We start from the raw sequence: 19212 nt of genomic DNA, 5'->3' as shown, positions 1-19212 counted from the left end.
ACTGATACTTATGAAGAGATTAATATGCTTCTGGTACTCTGGTAATTTGTGGCAAAAGCAGAAAAGATCTTAGAGAAGATACAATCCCTCAAGATTTATTCTTTTAATTCCCTCAAATACCCACTAGCACCAGTTTTCCCAGGAGATCCACTGGTGTCTCCCACTACCCCACTAAAGCTCTTCAAAATTAAATACACCAGAAAACAGTAGCTATTTTCCAAGATACATATACATAGTCTTCTTCTGAAGTTAGACATAGGAGAGTATTTACCCCAGAGTGTAACCTCTGTGGTCCTGTTTCCCGAACTCCTTGAGTCTGCCAGCTGGATTTCCTACGAGGTTCTCTTGTTAAAAGGGTGCTTAAATAGGCTGGCCAGCAGCACGCCTTGTGATAAAGCACAAGGAAGCCAGGCTCTGTCTGTATCACTCTTTCAAGTCCCCTCAATTGCTCATCTTAAACTATCTAGTTCCTGACACGTTTCCAAAAAGGGGAAGGGGAAAGGGGAAGGGGAAGGGGAACATAAAAAGTATTTGTTACATTTAAAAAATGGGGGGAAGGGGAAAGAGTTATGTCTATGTTCACCTCATTCAACTTCCTTGAGTGATGGCACTATAATGCTGCTTAAATAGATAATACATGGACATTTGCACATTGAGTGCAAACACTGTTCATAACAAGGTCATAACTGGAAAGAGGTAAACTCATGTGTGGGCAAATAATGCCATCAAAGCCACAGATCAAAAATATAACATTAAAGAGCGATAAAAGATCTTCTGAGCAGTCAATTCCAGTGGCAAAACATCCACATAACAAAGCCCTTAATTTATAAATCTCATTATTCCTACAGAGCTGCTAAAAAGTGTGCGGATATGTATTTATATCTGTTTTATTCTTCAAAATCTATGGGACATAGGAAATCTTGTTTGTTTTTAATCAGACAGGAACTTAATATGTTTTCCTCCAAAGAATAGCAGCTTTCAAGGCAAATTTCTTGGGTTATATAAAGCTCCCAAATGTATCTTCTATTTCTTTGGTTTTCGCTATTTAAATTCACAGCAAAATTCAAAAAGTAGAAATAAAGAAATCAAGGAGTAATCAAGGATTAAACAGTTCCAAAGTGAGGTCTTCTTCTCTTCAGTCTTCTCTATTTCACTTGTTCCGCCTCTTCCTGAAGACTGAATTGAGCTGGAAGGTGATACGAGGAGTCTTCTACTGCTTTAGTAGAGTAGTCATTTATTATTTTGGATCCATTTCCATCATTATTCAGTCATTTAAAAGGCCACAGGAATCTATCACTATAAATAAAAAAGCAAAATAGCACAGTATCACAAGAAGCAAAATCATTGTTATACAGAATTGCTAAAGTGGGATACAAATTATCAGTCAATAAAAGGTACTATTAATCAAAATTTTAAGACCAACTTAGACATCAATTTAATGTGTCACCATCTATAATGACAACATAATTAGCTATAATTATTTTAAGGATTTTTAATGGGCTTTAGGCAAGTCACCTGAACTGAGTTTGTTTTATATAACCTCATCCGTTATTAGCTACCAAAGGTAACTCAAAAATGCAAATTAATGAATGTGTTAGATCTACATTTTCTCTAATACACGGGAATAACTTACTCTAAGTAATCACACAGCCATATAACTTGCTTATTACCATAGTCATCAACTAATACCACCACAGCTGGATCTTTTTTTAAAAAAATATTTATTTATTTATTTTGACAGAGAGAGGGAGTGTGAGGATACAAGCAGGGGGTGTGGCAGGCAGAGGAAGAGAGAGAAGGCAGCTCCCTGCTGAGCAAGGAGCCCAATGCAGTACCTGATCCCAGGACCTTGGGATCATGACCTGGGCCAAAGGCAGACGCTTCATGGACTAAGCCACCCAGGCGTCCCACAACTAGATCTTTAAAAACAAGTCATTTGTTATAGCATTCCTTCCTCTTCAGATACCTAGTTACCAATGGAGAGACTTAAGCTCTTAGGCTCTGACTTAAGATATGCTGTAAGAGATGACATAAATATTTCTCTGGCAAATTCCCAACATTCTTCTATGAGCTACAAAGTTTTCTGATATAAGAGGAGGCTTGCATCTGTAGGCAATCCTGGTCTACACTGGTAAAGTCTAGTTTGGAGGATATTTCTCAAATTTACAAGAATAAGAAATACCAAATTTGGAGAGTAAATACCTCTGTGGGGAAATGAAAGGAAAGGAATAAAAAAGAGGTACTGGGTGGCCTCAACTGCATCTGTAATGCCTTCTTTCTTTTGTTTTATTTTGGTTTTTAGATTTTATTTGTCAGAGAGAATGAGAGAGAGAGAGCATACGTGCACAAGAAGAGGGAGCAGCAGAGGGAGGGGGAGAAGCAGTCTCCCCACTGAGCAAGGAGCCCAATGCCTTCCTTACTCAATCCCAGGACCTTGGGATCATGACCTGAGCCAAAGGCAGACGTTTAACCAACTGAGCCATCCAGGCATCCCTGTAATGCATTACTTCTGAAGGTAAGTGATAAATACATGGCTATTCACTTGCTGTCTACACCTTTTTAAACACTTACCAGTTTGTTAAAGAATATGATAAAGGATATCAATCAACAGCCAGATTTAAGAGATACATCAGGTGAGGTGAGAAAAGTGTGCATATAGCTTCTGAGCTCCCTCCAGGTACCATCACTCTGCCCAGTCTCCACAAGTTCACTGGTCTCTTACACTTTCTATATACTTGTAATACTTAAAAGGGTAATTAACAGAACAAGCACATAAAAAGTTAAGTAAAAGAGGGGCGCCTGGGTGGCTCAGTAGATTAAAGCCTCTGGCTTTGGCTCAGGTCAGGTCCTGGGATCGAGTCCCGCATCGGGCTCTCTGCTTGGCGGGGAGCCTGCTTCTCCACCCTCCCCCCCCCCCCCCGTCTGCCTCTCTGCGTACTTGTGATCTCTGTCTGTCAAATAAATAAATAAAATCTTTAAAAAAAAAAGTTAAAAGATTTGCAATTTATAAGGTGAATACATATACATACACATAAATACCTATCAATCAATCCAGAGTACATCCAGAGTACATATATTCCTTCAGCATATATAAAAGTCATAAAAGCTGATTTTATACTAGCTAAAAGTCTCTGTTCCAAAGAATAAAATAGTCTATGTTCTGTAACCATACTGTATTAAACTTAGAAAATGACTTTTCTCTTGCAGTGCCCTCTCCTCCTCCTTCCCGAAGAGATCCCATCCAAAGCCATTAGGTGGGGCCAAACAAGGTTAAGATCTATGGGCAGCAGAGGCACAGAGCAGGGTGCTGGGGCCTAATCAGGATGTGAAGTGTGTCCACGCAGGATGAAGGACAGGGAAATGTGTGTATGGCAGGAGACCACTGTAGGATGTAAGAGACCATTAAGAAACATAAGGTGAGTGTCCCATTAGGAGGGCAGCCCAATTCAGAGTGCAGGAGCCAGAGGAGAATGAGGAAGACTCCTGGCAGAGGGACAAGACCAAGCAAGAAGTTGAGGGATTCCATGCAGCAAGGTGCTTTATATAGGTATTGCAACCTGGGTGTAGTAAGGAAGGAATTCATGTAAGGGAAGAAGAGGTAACTGGAATTTAGCTACATACTGGGTACTGATCAAAACTTACTGTGGGAGAAAGGATGTTCTGATAAAAAACTTTCAACACATGTAAGTAGAATTACAAAAAACTACTACAAATAAATCTGCAATATAATAGGGTGGAACAGTACTTAATGGAAAATAAGCTTTAAGACCACTTAAAAAAAAAAAAAACAACTAAAAGGGGCGGCTGTGTGGCTGAATCAGTGAAGCTTTCCACTCTTGATTTTGGCTCAGGTCATCTCTTTCCCTCTCTCAAAAAACAAAAACAAAGACAAAAAACAAAAGAAAAATCAAAACCCAAACCAAACCAAACACACTCCCTCTAGAAAACCTCAAAAGCCAGAAAGAAGCTGAAAAAAAAAAAAAAAAAGTCAGAAATAATGGAGATAATTTTTAAAATTTATAATTAATTAAAAGATTAGTAAGAGACAAACTTATAAAACTGCTTAGGGGAAAAGATACATATAAAAAAGACATCATGAAAAAGAGGACATAAACAACAGATTAAGAAATATTATGAGCAAAACAATAGCATTAGCAATTTACATGCTAATAAATTTGAAAATCTTAAACTAGATAATTTCTATTACTTGGCAAATCTGTCACAGCAGAAAACTTGAATAGACCTGTATATATTATTATATAGCAAAGACACTTAAATGTGAATCAGAAAACTCTCCTTTTCAAAAAGGTTCCAGGTGAAGAAGAGAAGCTGAATCTCTGCCAGTAATTTGCCTTTGGTTAGCAAAGAGGTGCTTCGTTAGTGAACTGGGACGGGGCGCTTAGCACTTTGGCCCAGACTTAAAAAAACAAAACAAAACAAAACAAAAAAACCAAGTGTGTACAAAAGGAACAGTTAATTCAAGTATGACCTCTTGAAATTGGTTCAGCAGCCCAGTCTAGAGAGTTTTAAAATCAGGAGTGACTACAAGACACACTCTAGGAAAGACCAGCTTTTAATATAAACAAATTAAAAGAAACCAATTCACAGGATATTTAAGAAGAAGAAAAATAAACAGAACTTCATAACTGACGGGATATGGGGATGGATATAAAGGAGAAATATAGGCTCATTTCTAGCTTGTGTAACTATATAAATGACCATCATATCATTCGCTAATATAGGGAGTAAAAGCTGACTGGTTGCTGTTCCTTCAGTGTAACTCGAGTTGTTTTTGTTTTTTAAAGATTTTATTTTTAACTAACTGCTGAAAACAACTGGCAGATCTTCAAATAGTTAAACATGGGAGTTATCATTTGAATGAACATTTCCACTCCTTGGTATATATCCAAGAGAAATGAAAGCATACATTTACACAACTTATAAGTGAATGTTCACAGGAGCTTTACTCATAATAGCGACAAAGAAGAAAGAAACCAAATGTCTAAACAGATGATGAATAGAGAAACAATAAGTGGTATATCCACGTAATAGACTCTTACCCAGCTATAAAAAGGAATGAAGTACGGATACATGCTACCACATGGATGAACCTTGAAAACATTATGTATGCTAAGTGAAAGAACCAAATACACAAAATGACACATATTATGATTCCATTTGTATGAAATACCCAACCCACAGAGACAGAACACAGATTAGTGGTTACCAGAGCCTGGGAGGAAGGAATTGTGACTGCTGAATGCACGAGAGATTTATGTTTGGGATAATGAAAAAGTTCTGCAACTGGACAGGGGTGACGGATGCAAAAAACTATGAATGTATTTATTTATTTATTTATTTTTTGGTGAATGTATTTATTGCCACCAAATTTTATACTTTAAAATGGTTACAAGAGGGACACCTGGGGGTGCCTGGGTGGCTCAGTGGGTTAAAGCCTCTGCCTTCAGCTCAGGTCATGATCCCAGGGTCCTGGGATCGAGCACTGCATCGGGCTCTCTGCTTAGCGGGGAGCCTGCTTCCTTCTCTCTGCCTGCCTCTCTGCCTACTTGTGATCTCTGTCTGTCAAAGAAATAAATAAAATCTTAAAAAAAAAAAAAATAGAGGGACACCTGGGTGGCTCAGTCAGTTAAGCATCTGCCTTTGGCTCAGATCATGACCTCAGGGTCCTGGGCTTCAGACCTGCCATCAGGCACTTTGCTCAGCAGGGAGCCTGCTTCTACCTCTGCCTGCTGCTCCCCTTGTTTGTATTCTGACAAGTAAATAAAATCTTAAATAAAAATTTTAAAAAAATGGTTACAACAGTAAATCTTAAGTATATTTTGCCACAATTTAAAAAAGTATAATAAAGCAGTTTAAGTCAAGAGAAATAGTCAATATTAAATATAAACAATACTCAGGGGGTGCCTGGGTGGCTCAGTGGGTTAAAGCCTCTGCCTTTGGCTCAGGTCATGATCCCAAGGTCCTGGGATCGAGCCCCGCATGGGGCTCTCTGCTCAGCAGGGAGCCTGCTTCCTCCTCTCTCTCTCTGCCTGCTTCTCTGCCTACTTGTGATCTCTCTGTGTCAAATAAATAAATAAAATCTTAAAAAAATAATAAAAAAATTAAAAACAACAACAACAACAAAAAAACAATACTCAGGACACTTGGGTGGCTCAGTCGGTTAGGCATCCGCCTCCAACTCAGGTCATGATGAGTCCCACATCAGGCTTCCTGCTTGGTGGGGAGCCTGCTTCTCTCTCTGCCTGCCGCTCCCCCTGCTTGTGCTCGCTCACTCTCACTCTTTATCTGACAAATAAATAAATATTAAAAAAAAATATATATATATAAACAATGCTCTATCTCATCAATTTTTATTCAGGTTTTAGTAACTGCTTTTGCTCTCTCCCTGCAACATGTATATCAGAATTATCTGTATCTGAATACTTGATCCAAGCACCCATTCATAAACATTTGCTCAATATCTTACCTTTTCCAAACCCATGACTTATCAGGCACTTATACACGCCTGGAAATCTACAAAGTACTTCACAACATGATCTCATTTTATCCTTTAATTATAAGCTTGTAATGCAAGGAGAGAATGTCCCTGCCAATGACCTTCCCTCAATCTCTTCTACCTTAGGATCCCTTTACTATTCTGCGTTCTTGATTTCAATCCATCATTTTTTTCACAGTCCAGCCGTGTCACCATTTACTACTTCTGGTAACTTCAACCTCCATCTACACTGGTTTCACCTGAATTAACAGCAACAACAACAAAAAAACAAACCACACCCATTTCTCCCCGATCTTTAAAGCAAAACCCCTTCCTAGAGTCTATTTCTCTTTAGTTATTTATGTTTAGTTCCCTTTGGTCTTAATAAACTTCTATCAAGAGCAGTGTATCCTTAGTGTCTTCATTTCCTCACTTCCCCATTTATTTATTTATTTTTATTTTTTTTTAAAGATTTTATTTATTTATTTGACAGTCAAAGATCACAAGTAGGCAGAGAGGCAGGCAGAGAGAGGGGAAGCAGGCTCCCTGCTGAGCAGAGAGCCTGTTGTGGGGCTTGATCCCAGGACCCTGAGATCAAGACCTGAGCAGAGGCTCAACCCATTGAGCCATCCAGGTGCCCCTCACTTCCCCATTTATTCCTTGGCCCATAGCAAATTACTTTTCTGTCTTAACTCCAAGGAACACAGATATGTCCTAGTTCCAAAATCTGATGGGTAGCTCCCAGTTTCTTTACCTCTAAAATGAAAGTGATACTATTTCACATGTTGATCTGCAGATTAATAAACCAAATACTTAAAAAATGAGAAACATCACATTTTAATCAAAAGATGGATAAAACTAAATACAAAGCCAGAAGAATTATTTAGTACTATTCTGGGAGAATTTTTTTTTTTTTTTAAAGATTTTACTTATTTGAGAGAATGAGAGAGAGAGAGAGAAAAAACGAGAAGGGGAGAGTCAGAGGGAGAAGCAGACTCCTGCTAAGCAGAGAGCCTGATGTGGGACTCAATCCTAGGACTCCAGGATCATGACCTGAGCTGAAGGCAGTTGCTTAACCAACTGAGCCATCCAGGTGCCCCTATTCTGGGAGAATTCTTAAAACTAATCTGTATAACTCTTAACACACTTTATTCTTTCCTCCTTCCTCCCACTGACACCAGGTTAGCCATCCATTCCAGAGGTTAATAACAAAAAAAATGAGGTAGGGGCGCCTGGCTGGCTTAATTAGTAGAGCATGTGACTCTTGATCTTGGGGCCATGAGTTCAAGTACCACATTTGGTGTAGAGCTTAAACAAACAAAGGCAGGGTCTAAAATGGTAAGGGACTTATCTGAGGTAACACATCTAATAATCAGTTAGGTCATCAGGCCTGGAATCAAGTCTTCTAACTTCACTGCCTTCTGAATTACATTGTGGTTCTTATTCTCCAGTCATAAAGTATGCTTCCTAAAATTAGAAAATTAGAGCAAACACCTTAAAGTCTTATGGAACAAGTGTACTAAATAGGGAATTTAATTAATTTAAATACAGGGGTTTTTTTGCCTTTCTTCTTATACTCCTCTTATTATTTGTGTTAACCAAATCTGGCTTCCAGGCAAAACTCAAAGACTTGAAAATAATACCTTTTTGTGATAAGAAAAAAACACATTCTGAAATGTGGCTGGTAAGCACATGGCTCCTCATCTTAATAAAACTTCAATCTCATGTCCTTAGCCATGAGAATACCTAAAAGAACAGGACCCATAAATCCAACTCCATTATAGGGAAAATAATTCAAAACATGTACTACTGAGCCATGAAGCTCCAATGACCTGCCATATCCACATCTAGCTGAGAAAAAGAAAGCAAAGAAGCCACAAGATGTTCTTTCTGCAAAAGATTATCAGGCTCATGCCAAATGACCAGCTAAAAGGGGTAAGTGGACTTGAAGAGTTTGAAAGGAACTTCCCTACCTTCCACTTCCATGCTCACTTCTTTAAAACTGACCTGAGCTTGGTAGTTGAGTGGGTTGAGTGTCCGAATCTTGGTTTCAGCTAGGATCACGGTCTCAGGGTCATGGGATGTGGCCCCACATCTGGCTCCATGCTCAGCGGGGAGTCTGCTGGAGAACACCCCGCACCCGTAGTCAAGGCATCATGTTGGGTCTTTTTTCCCAACTCCCCAGTTCAAAAGTGTCCTTCCACTTCTAGCCCATCTTACTGTGATGTACTACCTTAAGTGTATTAAAAAGAAAAAGAGTCTTGATTCATCCTGGAGTACTTTTAAGATTTTATTCATTTATTTGACAGAGATCACAAGTAGGCAGAGAAGCAGGCAGAGAGAGAGGAGGAAGCAGGCTCCCTGCTGAGCAGAGACTCCAATGCGGGGCTCGATCCCAGGACCCCGGGATCATGACCTGAGCTGAAGGCAGATGCTGAACAACAGAGCCACCCAGGTGCCCCTGGAAACGTGTTTTTTAAGATTTTTTTTTTTTTTTTGACACAGAGAGAGGGATCACAAGTAGGCAGAGAGGCAGGCAGAGAAAGAGGGAAGCAGGCTCCCTGCTGAGCAGAGAACCTGATGCGGGGCTCGATCCCAGGACCCGGAGATCATGACCTGAGCTGAAGGCAGAGGCTTAACCCACTGAGCCACCTAGGCGCCCGAAAACGTGTTTTAAAAAAAATATATATATATTAAACATATGTTGGGGGTTTATATTACTTTTAAAAAAAAGATTTTATTTATATTTGTCAGAGAGAGTTGCAGGGGAATAAGCAGGGGGAGTGGCAGGCAGAGGGAGATGCAGGTTCCCTGCTGAGCAAGGAGCCTGTTGCAGGACTCGATTCTAGGAACCTGAGATCTGAAGGCAGACACCCAACTGACTGAGCCACCCAGGCCTCCCTACATTACATTTTCTTGACTAGGTATTCAGGACATGAAGAAACATTTCAATTAACTTTTGCTGAAAGATTTCAGATACTATAAATCCATATTCATTTTTAAGCGTAAATCTTTTGTTCACTGTCATACATCAAGCATTTCAGTGCACATTTACTCATTCCTCCCATATACTTATTTGCTTAATATAAAGTGACTTCGTGAATTCTGTTTCAAAAAGTTCCTAGCAAAATAAATCACACTCTTAAAAACAGAACAACTACAATTATACATTACGTAGGACAAGCGGTCCTGAAATGCAATCTAGGATATAGTGCCTTAAACTTACATACAACAAAAACCACTTCATTTATTTTTTTTTAAAGACTTTACTTATTTATTTTTATTTGACAGACAGAGATCACAAGTAGGCAGAGAAAGGAAGAAGCAGGCTTCCTGCTGAGCAGAGAGCCCAATGTAGGGCTCGATCCCAGGACTCTGGGATCATGACCTGAGCTGGAGGCAGAGGCTTTAACCCACTGAGCCACCCAGGCTCAGTGCCCCAAACCACTTCATTTAATTCCAGTGATTTCTCCCCCACAGATGCTAACATCCCATTTTAATTCTAAAGCATAATTACAAGCACATCCTCAACCATTTAATGAAATTTCTATTTCTACCTGCACTAGATGCAATAATTCAAAAGTTACTTCTATTACACCACTGAGGTTTGTGCTAATATAATTTTTTAAGTTTTACTTATTTATTATAGAGAGAGAAAACATGGTAGGGGTGGGGGCAGGGTGCAGAGGGAGAGGGAGAATCCTAAGCAGACTCCACACTGCAGGGCTTGATCTTACCACCCTGATGTGAAAACCCCAGTGGAACTCAGCAGTCAGATGCTCAACTAACTGAGCCACCCAGGTGCCCCTCTAATATAAAATTTTTAAATAACCTATGGGAAAATCCAAAAATACACATTATCTAATTTTTAACCAATCTTGTATTTAATTTTAACTTCATAAAGTTCCTGTAATAGATTAGTCATTTGGTAAGTCTTCTTTAGAAAAGGCTTTTGGGACTATCTCTTAGAAACTGACCAATATAATGACTGGGTAACAAATCATTAAGCAGATCAGACAGTTTACAATCTGTGTACAGGCATACTTTGGAGATGTTAATAGATTTCAGTTCCAGACCACCAAAGTAAAGCACTTATTATCACTACAGAACTAGTTTAAATGAATTTTTTGGTTTCACAGTGCAGAACAAGTTGTTTACACTATACTGAATTATAAAGGGTACAATAGCATTATGCTCAAAAATAATGTACATATAGCTTTATTAAAAACCCTTTATTGCTGGAGGGGCACCTGGGTGGCTCAGTGGGTTAAAGCCTCTGCCTTCGGCTCAGGTCATGATCCCAGGGTCCTGGGATCGAGCCCCGCGTCGGGCTCTCTGGTTGGCGGGGAGCCTGCTTCCTCCCCTCCCTCTCTGCCTGCCTCTCTGACTACTTGTGATCTCTGTCTGTCAAAATAAATAAATAAAATATTTAAAAAAATCCTTTATTGCTAAAAAATGCTAACCATAGTCTGATTTTCCCACTAGTCATCTTTTTGCTGGTGGAGGGTCCTGACTTGGATGTTCCTACAGCTTCTGTATCAGCACTCACTGCTTCACCTCACACTTTTCTGTTATAGAGATGGCTTCTTTCCTCCAACCTCATGAACCCACCTCTGCTGGCTCTGAACCCTTCTTCTGCAGCTTCCACCCCTCTTTCGGCCTTCACAGAACTGAAGAGAGTTAGGGTCTTGCTCTGGATAAGGTTTTGGCATAAGGGAATGTTATTATAGCTGGTTTGATCTTCTATTCAGGCCACTTAAACTTTCATGTTAGCAATAAGGCCATTTCGCTTTCTTGACTGGCATTCATGTGTTAACTGGAGTAGCACTTCTAAATTTCTTCAAGAACTTTTCCTTTACAATCATAACTTGGCTAACTGGCTCAAGGGGCCTAGCTTTTGGCCGATCTCCTCTTTCAACATGCTTACCCACATAATCATTTCTAGCTTTTGATTTAAAGTGAGACACCTGCAACTCTTCCTTTCACTGGAACACTCATAGGCCATTGTAGGTTTATTAACTGGCCTAATTTCAACACTGTTGTGTCTCAAGGAATAAGGAAGTGTGAGAGGGAGAGAAACAGGGGAGCAGTCAGAACAAACATTTATTAAGTTTGCTATCTTAGTAGTGCTCCAGAACAATTACAGTAGTAACATCAAAGATCACTGAACACAGATCACCATAACAAATATAGTAATAATGAAGAAGTGTGAAATAGGGGTGCCTGGGTGGCTCAGTTGGTTAAGCATCTGCCTTTGGCTGAGGTCATGATCCCAGAGTCCTCGCATGCTCTTTCTCATGCATGTACTCTCAAGTAAAATCTTAAAAAAAAAAAGTAAAAGTTCGAAATATTGCGAGAATTACCAAAATGTGATAGAGAGATATGAAGTAAAAAATGCTGTTGGAAAAATGGCAGCAAAAGACTTGCTTTTACACAGGTTTCCATATAACTTCAGTCTAAAAAAAATGCAGTGTCTGCGAAGTGCAATGAAACAAGTCATGCCGGTATTCCACAAAAGTGAAAAAGGATGTAACCTAGTTCTCAGCTAAGAGATCACTAAAAATAACTTGATGACAGACTGTGAAATGATCCTTGGTAAATAACTGAAATAATTCAAAGAAGTGAGTGGCACTGATATAACAAACCATATAAAGCATTCTTAGAAATCACATTCAGGGGCACCTAGGTGGCTCAGTCGGTTAAGAGGCCAAGTTGCTGACTCTTGATTTTGGCTTGGAGTACCTGGGTGGCTCAGTAAGTTGAGAGCAATGGATTTGTGGTTTCAGCTTGGGTGGTGATCTCAGGGTCGTGGGAATGGGTCCTGTATTGGGATCGTGTTGAGTGTGGAGCCTGCTTGGGATTGTCTCTCTCCCTCTTCCTCTGCCCCTTCCCTACGCCCTGTGCATGTACAAACCCTCTCAAAAAGATTCTCTCTCCCTCTGCCCCTTCCCCTGCTCATGCTCTCTCTCAGATAAATCTTAAAAGAAAGAGAGAAAGAGAGAGAAATGTCCCCTCCACCCCTCTGAGAGAGCACACCCATGGGAGGGATGGAGGGATGAGGGATGGGTTGGGGGGGAAGGGGCAGAGAATCTTTTATTTTTTTTTTTAAAGATTTATTTATTTGTCACAGATCACAAGTAGGCAGGAGAGGCAGGCAGAGAGAGAGGGGAGGAAGCAGGCTCCCTGCTGAGCAGAGAGCCTGATGCAGGGCTCGATCCCAGGACCCTGGGATCATGACCTGAGCCGAAGGCAGAGGCTTTAACCCATTGAGCCACCCAAGCGTCCCCAGAGAGAGAATCTTAAGCAGGCTCCACACCCAGCGTGGAGCCTGATGTGGGGCTCAATTTCACGACCCTGAGATCATGACCTGAGCTGAAACCAAGACTCAGATGCTTAACTGAGAGAGCCACCCAGGTGCCCTGCCAATCCTGCCAATCCCATCTAAAATGCCTTCTCGTGGTTTCTATCACATCATTAGACCAGCAGTTTTCAGTGTTAGACTGCAGCAAGCCACAGAATTTCAAAGTATATTTCAAAGGCTGATACTGTCAATTTTATTTGGATAAGCAAAACATTAAAAAAATCCTAATAATACCACTTCATAAGAGAAAAGGCAATAATGCTGTAAAATACAGACAAATCTGGGAAAAAAGGACAGCTCATTTTAAAAAAAGTTGGCATCCTTACACATATACTCTTCACAAAGAGCTGGTGAAATCTTTCTGAGAGAGAAGCATGAGTGGTAATCAGTGCATTAAGATAACCTGGTCTTCTTATGATCCTTGTGTTTACTCCTTTTTTCTTTTGCCTTGTAAATATAATGGCTACTTAAAAGCTTTAATGCAGCACTTTTTTTTTGTTTCTCTGTAATTTCTTCACTGTCTCAATCAAAATTTTTAATCTTTAGTTCTCATCCCTAAGTAGGTGACTTAAATGAAGTCCCACTTCATGAAGCATGTTATCACATATGTACCTATACTCAAGCATCTATCACAGTGCATTACATTTACCTGTTTACGTATTTATCTCCCCTACAAATAAGGCACACTTGCACAGGGATTAACAGCAAATGGGATAATTTCTTGGTAGAGATAGTGTGCCCATTAAATAATAACTTCTTCAAGAGATGTCAACAGGGGCACCTGGGTGGCTCAGTGGGTTGAGCTTCTGCCTTCAGCTCAGGTCATGATCTCAGGGGTCTGGGATCCAGCCCCACATCAGGCTCTCTGCTCAGCAAGGAGCCTGCTTCCTCCCTTCTCTCTGCTTGCCTCTGCCTACTTGTGATCTCTCTCCTCTCTCTCTGTCAAATTAATAAATAAAATCTTAAAAAAAAAAAAACACCCCTAACCAACTAGAATGTGGACTCACATCTTAAACCACACATAAAAATTAACTTTAAGGGGCACCTGGGTGGCTCAGTGGGTTAAAGCCTCTGTCTTCGGCTCAGGTCATGATCCCAGGGTCCTGGGATCGAGCCCCGCATTGGGCTCTCTGCTCCATGGAGAGCCTGCTTTCTCCTCTCTCTCTGCCTGCCTCTCTGCCTACTTGTGATCTCTGTCTGTCAAATAAATAAATAAAGTCTTTAAAAAAAAATTAACTTTAAGGGCATCTGGTGGCACAGTCAGTTAAGCAGCTGGCTCTTGGTTCTGGCTCAGGTCATGATCTTAGGATCCTGGGATTGAGTTCTGCACTGGCTTGTGCTCAACTCAAAATCTGCTTCAGGATTCTCTTTCTCTTTTCCCAACCCCCCAGCTTGCTTGTGCTCATTAAAATAAATAAATAATGCTTTTAAAAAATTAACTTTAAGGGGTGTGTGGGTGGCTCAGTGGGTTAAGCCTTTGTCTTCAGCTCAGATCACGATCTCAGGGTCCTGGGATCGAGCCCCGCATCGGGCTCTCTGCTCGGCAGGGAGCCTGCTTCCTCTCTCTCTCTCTCTGCCTAGCTCTCTGCCTACTTGTGATCTCTGTTAAATAAATAAATAAAATCTTTTAAAAAAATAAATAAAAATAAAAATAAAAAATTAACTTTAAGTGGATCAAAAGGTCTGAATTCAAGAGCTAAAAGTAAACAGGAGCAAATTTTTGTTGATCTTAGGTTAGGTAATGATCAATTAGATATTATCAAAATTAAAAATGTTTATGCTTCAGGGGTACCTGGCTGACTCGCTCAGAAGGGTGTGCAATTTTTGATCTCTAGGTTGTGAGTTTGAGCCCCACGTTGTTTGTAACTATTACTTAAACAAATGAAACTTAAAAAGTGTGCTTCAAAAGACGGACACCCTCAAGAAAGTGAAAAGACAACCCAAAGACTTAGACAAGATAGGAGAACAACCCAAGTGCCCACCATGGATGAATGGCTAAAGAGGGGAGCCTGGGTGGCACAGCTGGTTAAGCATCCAATTCTTGGTTTCAGCTCAGGTCATCATCTCAGGGTTGTGAGATGGAGCCCGGCATCTAGTTCAGCACTTAGCCTGGAGTCTGCTTAAGTTTCTCTCTCCCCTTCCTTCTGCCCCTCTCCATTGCTTGCTCTCCCTCTCTCTAAAGTAAATAAATCTCAAAAAGGAAAACAAAATCTATCACCTTTACCACACACAGAATATTATTTAGTTATAAAAAAGAATGAAATGAGGGCCCGTGTGTGGCTCAGTTGGTTAAGTGTTTGCCTTCAACTCAAGTCATGATCCCAGAGTCCTGGGATTGAGCCCTATGTCGGGCTCCTTGCTCAGCCAGAAGCCCTGTCCCTCTCCCTCTGCCCTGCTCATGCTCTCTCCCACTTAAAAATAAATAAATAAATAAATAAATAAATAAATAAAATGAAATGAAATAGAAATCTTCCCATTTGTGGCAACATAAATGGACCTCAAAGGCATTATGTTAAATGAAGTTAAGCAGAAAAAGACAAATACCTGATCTCTCTTATCTGTGGAATCTACAAAAACACCAAAAGGTATAAACTTCCAGTTAAAAATTTCAGTCATGGGGTTGTAACATAGAACATGGTGATTATAACTATACTGCAATGCATTATTTGAAAGTGGCTGAGTGATCTTAAAAGTTCTCATAACCAGAAAAAAATTTTCTGGCAATATATAGTGATAGATATTAACTAGACTTACTGTGATCATTCTACAACATATACAAATATCTTATCATTATCTTGTACACATGAAATAAATATAATGTTGCATGTCGGTTATGTATCAATAAAATAAAGAACTCTTACAAACAACAATAAAAAGACAACCCAATTAAAAAAGTGGACAAGGGCAGCTGGGTGGCTCAGATGGTTAAATGTCCAACTCTTTATTTCCACTCAGGTTGTGATCTCAGGGTTTTAAGACTGAGCCCTAAATCTGGCTCCACTTTCTGCAGGGAGTCTGTCTGAGACTCTCTCCCTCTGCCTCTCTCCCCAACTTATGTGTGTGCACTCTCTGTCAAATAAAATCTTCAAAAAATAAGATTTTTAAAAAAGCAAAGGATTTGAATAAACATTTCTCCAAAAAAATTATTCAAATAACTACTAAGCACAGGAAAAGATGCTTAACATCATTAGCCACAAGGGAAATGCAAATCAAAACCACAATGAAGATACAATTTCACACCTACTAAGATGGTTGTAATAAAAGACGTAATAACAAGTGTTAGGATGCAGAGAAACTGAAACAACCATATACTGCTGGTGGGAGTGTAAAATGCTGCAGGCTCCCTGAACACAGATTCTCAAAAAGCTAAACAGAGTTACCATATGACCTAGCAAGTACACTCCAAAAAGATCCAAGAAAGATGTAAAAATCCCTTCACATAAAAGCTTGTATGCTCATAGCAGCAGTATTCATAATAAAGAGTCACAGAGAGGCAACAATTCAAATGCGCATCAATTCTGATGACTGGACACACAAAAAGCAATATATTAATGTAACAGAATAGGATACGCCAATAAAAACAAATAAAACACTGATACACAGTACAATGTAGATGGAACCTTAAAAACATTACGCTAAGTGAGGAAAGTCAGACATAAGAGATCACTTACTATATAATTCTATTTACATGAAAAGTCCAGAATACGCAAATCTGTAGAGACAGGAAGATTAGCAGTACCCTACTGCTAATGGTTATGGGGTTTCTTTTTGGGGTGATAAAAGTATTCTAAAATTTGACAGTGGCTGTGGTTGTATAACTCTGTGAACATACTTTAAAAAAAATCACTGAATTGTACATATTCATTTTTTAAAATGATTTTATTTATTTATTTGACAGAGAGAGAGAGAGAGAGAGAGAGAACACACAAGTAGGCAGAGGGAGAGGAAGAAGCAGGCTCCCTGCTGAGCAGAGAGCCTGATACAGGGCTCAATACTGGACCCCAGGATCATGACCCGAGCCAAAGGCAGATGCTTAACGGACTGAGCCACCCAAGCACCTCTGAATTGTACACTTAAGATGTGTGAATTTGGGGTGTCTGGGTGGCTCAGTTGGTTAACTGAATCCCATGATATCAGAGTCCTGGGATCCTCCATCAGATTCCTCGCTCAGTGGGGAGTTGGCTTCTTCCTCTCCCTCTGCCCCTTCCCCCCACTGCTCATGCTTGCTCCCTCTCTCTCAAATAAAATCTTATTTATTTAATGTGAATTTTAGATTATGTAAATCTCAATAAAGCTGTCTTTAAAAAATTAGGACAATGATTGATAAGGGACTGAGAACTTTTAGTGCAAAGTAACACCATGCAAATTATTTTCTTGTTGCAAGAAGACTCACTGTTTAATATATGGATCAGACTTTTTTTAAAGATTTTTTTTTTTTTTTAATTTGAGAGAGAGAGAATGAGAGAGAGAGCATGAGAGGAGAGAGGTCAGCTGGAGAAGCAGACTCCCTGCCGAGCAGGGAACCCGATGTGGTGGGACTCCATCCCCGGGCTCCAGGATCATGACCTAAGCTGAAGGCAGTCACTTAACTAACTGAGCCACCCAGGTGCCCTGGATCAGACTACTATTATCTTAATCTAAGGATCAATCTTAGCATTATGAAATTAGGTCAAGGAGGTATTATGTATTTAATAAATACAATGCAGAATGATATAGCTACAATGTATTCTGGCCAAAAATGTTTTGATGTGAATCTATCAAATTTTGAGATGTACACTTTAGAGAAAAACAGGAATTAAAGGGACAAACTAAAGACAACACAGAATGCAACTGTACAAAACCATTTTCATGACAGAGCAGTCTCAAACTCAAGTCTCACTGAAAAATAAGGACTATGCTAGATTAAAGAGATCTAAGGAAATTAAAGTGTTACATGTAACAAGGTCTTGGATCAGAAGATAGTATTGAATAGTTAGCTGTATGATTCTATTTTAGATCAGCTGGGGGAATTGATTTTTTTTTTTAAAGATTTTGTTTTTATTTATTTGACAGAGAGAGAAAGATCACAAGTATGGAGAGAAGCAGGCAGAGGGGGAGGGGGAAGAAGGCCCCCTGCTGAGCAGAAAGCCCGATGTGGAACTCGATCCCAGCACCCTGGGATCATGACCCGAGCGAAGGCAGAGGCTTAACCCACTGAGCCACCCAGGCACCCCTGATTTTTTTTTTTTTAAGATTATTTAAGGGCGGGGGAGAAGGGGCAAAGAGAGAGAATGTTCGTTCACATAGTCTCCCTGCTGAACGTGGAGCATGATTCCATGACCTAAGAGATCATGACCTCAGTTGAAACCAAGAGTCAAATGCTTAACCAACTGAACCACCCAAGCGCCCCAGGAATTAAAATTGCACCTGGATATTAGAAGAAATGAACATTTACTCACACTGAAGAATGGGTATCACCAACTAAAAAAGCAAGTTGCAAGTTAATCTCATTTTAGTAAAATAAAAACCTACATACATGTGCTTATACAAAGAACTGGAAAAAGTATACCAAAAGTTACAGTAGAGATTTCTAGATTAGGAGAATATTTTTATTTTTGCACATATATATTTCCTAATATTCTATCCAGCATAACACTGCTTTTATAATAATAATCTTTAAAAGACAGAAAATTACATGGGGAGCTTTACTACACTAACAGTGCACAGGCCTTACTCCAGCTAAATTTTAAAAGGTTTAAACTTTTAAACTGCTTTAAAAATTTGGGAGTGGATAAAATGGAAAATTCTGGTCCTGTATTTAAAAAAGACATTCATATAAGTTTTTCACTTCTTGAGATATGAGACTACCCTAAACAGAGGAAATCACAAACAAAATCTTCTAGAAGGTACAAATTATATTAGTCAATTTTATAAATCAGGGTCTTTGGTTGAAAAAAAGAAACTATACTTAAGTAGACTAAACAGAAAAGGAATTTACCAGAAATATATTGGGAGTTCAGAGAATGACTGAGAGCCTTCTTGACTCTGCAAACACACAGAAACCATGTAAAGCTAAGCAGTCAAAAAATCACCAGCCAAGGTCACACATCACCGGAAGAGTTGCTTAGGAAACTGCCCAGCTAGTACTACCACTGCTACTGCCACAAGCCAATGGAATAGATTCTAAACTGTCCTTGCTTCTCTGCATCTCTTCCTCCAGATCCAAGTCTCCAGACAAGTGTCTGTGACTGGCACAACTTGGGTCACAACTGCCAAGTGTTCAGGACAGAGAGTGTGTATATATAAGGTACATACATGTGTGTACACACTGTTACATACACACAGCCTTTCCAGCTTCCTCTCCCACAAAGATTCA

At 39.7% G+C, this 19212-nt stretch overlaps 1 protein-coding gene across 3 annotated transcripts in view; it reads right to left on the bottom strand.

Moving 5' to 3' along the window:
• GPBP1L1 (GC-rich promoter binding protein 1 like 1) overlaps positions 1-19212 on the bottom strand; it is a 55954-nt gene that overhangs the window by 29707 nt on the left and 7035 nt on the right. For 2 of the 3 annotated variants that reach the window (XM_080800269.1, XM_080800268.1), the window contains exon 2: positions 272-1296. The gene's annotated coding sequence lies outside the window, so the exon portion shown is untranslated. Of the gene's footprint in view, positions 1-271; positions 1297-8503; positions 8619-19212 lie in introns of those variants that run through there. The other variant, XM_080800270.1, reaches the window with a different exon arrangement.

The sequence above is a fragment of the Martes martes genome, assembly GCF_963455335.1.
Source record: "Martes martes genome assembly, chromosome: 4".
Classification (NCBI taxonomy): Eukaryota; Metazoa; Chordata; class Mammalia; order Carnivora; family Mustelidae; genus Martes; species Martes martes.
This window is presented reverse-complemented; position numbering and strand designations above follow the sequence as displayed.